The sequence below is a fragment of the Fukomys damarensis genome, unplaced genomic scaffold, assembly GCF_012274545.1.
Source record: "Fukomys damarensis isolate Sample0158 unplaced genomic scaffold, DMR_v1.0_HiC HiC_scaffold_35, whole genome shotgun sequence".
Lineage (NCBI taxonomy): Eukaryota > Metazoa > Chordata > Mammalia > Rodentia > Bathyergidae > Fukomys > Fukomys damarensis.
In genome coordinates, this window is record NW_022900947.1 from 56,608,228 (window position 1) to 56,611,406 (window position 3,179).

The 3,179-nt window shown below is 38.7% G+C and overlaps 1 non-coding gene across 1 annotated transcript; it reads right to left on the reverse strand.

Annotated features, from left to right (window-relative positions):
- Positions 1-1,527: 1,527 nt before the first annotated feature.
- On the reverse strand, positions 1,528-1,627 carry LOC117284270. The gene has a single exon (XR_004515358.1). It is a non-coding gene; the product is annotated as a small nucleolar RNA U13 (small nucleolar RNA).
- Between the last annotated feature and the right edge of the window lie 1,552 nt (positions 1,628-3,179).

Sequence of the window (3,179 nt, forward strand, 5' to 3'; positions counted from 1 at the left end):
GACTGGGAGGCTTTGGAGGACCTGGCAGAAGCAAGAGATCAGGCTGGAGTTTTGGTAATGGTTTTGCTACTTTGCCTAAGGCCACAGATCCTGGTAGATGGATCTTGCCTATAGCTCAGAACTTTGCCAATTTGAGTACTCACTCCCCCACCTGGCCTCTCTGCTCAGGGATCCTAATGGCTTCCGTTTCCAGCTGCCCTGCCATTCTTTTTTGGGGGTTTCCTTTATCTTTACACATCTTGTGAACAGTCAATTCTTCAAATACTGTCCCTTTATCTCTTTTTTGTCTGTTATCTGTTCCCTGCTGAGTTCCTGACATATTCTAAATCTAAATGGTATGCTCTTTTTATCTTATGTTAGGTGTGAGGCTTTGTACTGTGGAGGGATTAAAGATAGTTCAGTATTGGGTAGGGTGGTTAAGTGAATTTAGATCTGAGCTGGTGTTAGTGAAAAAAATGACATAGATTGAATTAGAGTGCTTTCACAGAGTATAAGCAAATTGCTATTGGAACAGGGAGAAAGGAACAGTAAATTCTTCCATGGACTTTGTGGGATCCCTTCACTTACAAAACAAGGACAGTACCTTCCCTGCCAAATGTTTTCAGTTCAGTTTCATTTGTTTTTGTTTTGTTTTTTTTGCACCGGGCATTGAACTTGGGTCCTTGTGCTTGCAAGGCAGGTGGCGGAACCACTGAGCTAAATCCCCAGCCCTCAGTTCAGTTTCATTTGAATATTACTGATTCAATCATTTCGTTTCCTTTTGCTTGTTCTCTTGTTTAATTTGGACATTATTGGTTCAATTGTTTCTATTTTCCTTTGGGGCTTTTGTGGCTATTCCCTATGCTTTTCCTCCTGTTTGGGAGCAGTTTGCATAACCATATATAGTATAAAGTCCTCTGCATACACTTGTATATTCCTTGTTCATCTGTATGCTTGTTCATGACCTGTCACTTTTGGAAGGCAGTCTCAGGAGTTTGTGAGTTTTTGGCCTTCCCCCATGCAGGAGCAATATCCTTAGTTAAGTCCTTAAATGAGCCACAAAGCACATGGCAAACATTTTGCTTCTTCTGTTTGATTCAGATCAGAATCTCAGTCTTTAACCTTCTAGAACAAATGCCAAAGCAGTCATCAAACTTATTGGGGCTGCAGATAGTACACAGAATTTTTAAATCGAACAATAATGTTTTCTGTGGTTACCAGTTCATCACTGATAAAATCCCTGGCTGATATATAATATTGAGGTTTATTCCAGGACTCAATTGGTTTGCCCAAACTTTCTAGCCTTTTTTAAAAGTTAAATTTTATCTAGTTTAGAAAATGTCATTGTTGATTTTTCTTCAGAGTATACTTCATACTCTTGTAAATTCAGATTACTCCAAATATATTCTACCATGTGTCTAAAGGATAATTAACTTCAGAGTCACTATACAAAATTCCCATCATTTACTAACGACCAGTGATGGTGGAAGAGACAAGAACTCATAGCTATAGAATGTGAAAGCATGGGCTTTATTTTATTATTTTCCAAGTCGGGCTGGTAAATGTCCACATAGTAACATGTTTTGAGGAGCACATCTCTCTCATTGGTGTGACAACCCAAGCATCATACTGTGATCCACAGAAGGATCAGGGCTTGGGTTTTAATCCTAAATTTCCCTGTTATAAATTAGATGACTTTAGACAAATCACCTAAACTCTTTGTACCTCTGGATACTCCTCAGTCCAATGTGGATAAAACCAACATGCCTGGTCCCTAGCCAGTTGTTGAGATGCTCTTTTGAAACTCTATGTGAACAAAAGTTAAGAGTAGGAGATATTTATTGAAAGAGAGATAGGTCCTGAGAGGTAGGAGGGGACCTGAAAATGGATTGCCAATGAATCCACTTCTCATAGGAGGTTTTACAGAGCAAAATCATGAGGTGGGTACAAAAATCCCGAGATGGGTACAATGTGAATACCAACCAGTAGGATTACAAGTATAGCTGGTTAGGTAATATTGATCCAATGGAGAAGCAGGTTACATAGCAGGTGTACATGGCAAGAACAAGGACATTTTTAGGAAGAAATGAATCAGGGAGTCTTGGTCACCCTCTGGGGTGACTGATGTCTATCTAGACTTACTGGATCAGGTGAGTGTAATCTTCAATGTGTTGCTTATCCCTTGTGAGTGCATGTAGGCTTGGTCATTCTGTATTTATCTTGAGGCCTGGCCTTCAACAAATGGGCCTCCAACCAGTTTTTTTGGGGGGAGGGGGTACCAGGAATAGAACTCAGGACCTTGTCCTTGCCAGGCAGGCATTGTGCCACTGAGCTAAATCCTGGCCCAGCCAGTTTTTAATGTGTTCTCATCTTCTGTACTTACTCCCTTGAGGGCTTAGCCCTGTCTGACTGCCTAGAATATTTCTTTTCTTTTCTTTTTTCTTTTGTGGTACTGGTGATTGAACTCAGGACCTTGTACTTGCAAGGCAAGGTGGTAGAAACACTGAGCTAAATCCCCAGCCCTGCCTAGCATACTTCTACTAGGTTGCTTCTTTCTTTCTTTCTTTCTTTCTTTCTTTCTTTCTTTCTTTCTTTCTTTCTTTCTTTCTTTCTTTCTTTCTCTTTCTTTCTTTCTTTCTTTCTTTCTTTCTTTCTTTCTTTCTTTCTCTTTCTTTTTTTTTTTTTTAACAGACATAACATATTTCACAGAGAAAGCTCATGGGCTTCCCCAATAATTCCGACTGGTAGTTAGATTTCATTGTCTCTAATTCACAGATTAAGCAATTGAGGAGTGAAGCTGTTTAATTAATCAGGATTATATTCCAGGTCTCTAGAATTTTAGTGTTCCTTCCACTGTAGCTTCACACATATTTCAGTGGAGTAGATACAGGGGAAAAAAAAAAAATCTTATAGCTTTCATGTTTTATTACAACTCCCTCCTTTTCCTCTTTCTGCTCTATAACATAAATGGGTAAAATTAATAAAGTAAAATGCTGACATAAAGATGAAATTGAAAAATATGTCATTAGTAAGGTAATATTGATCTTTGTGATCTAACTAAAGATCTCACTATTATAAAAATTAAATATGTATTTATTTATTTAGAGACAGGGCCTTGCTAAGTTGCCCAGGCTGGACTGGAACTTGCTATATTCTCTTGCCTTAGTCTTCTGAGTGCTTGGTTTGTATCATGGTACCTA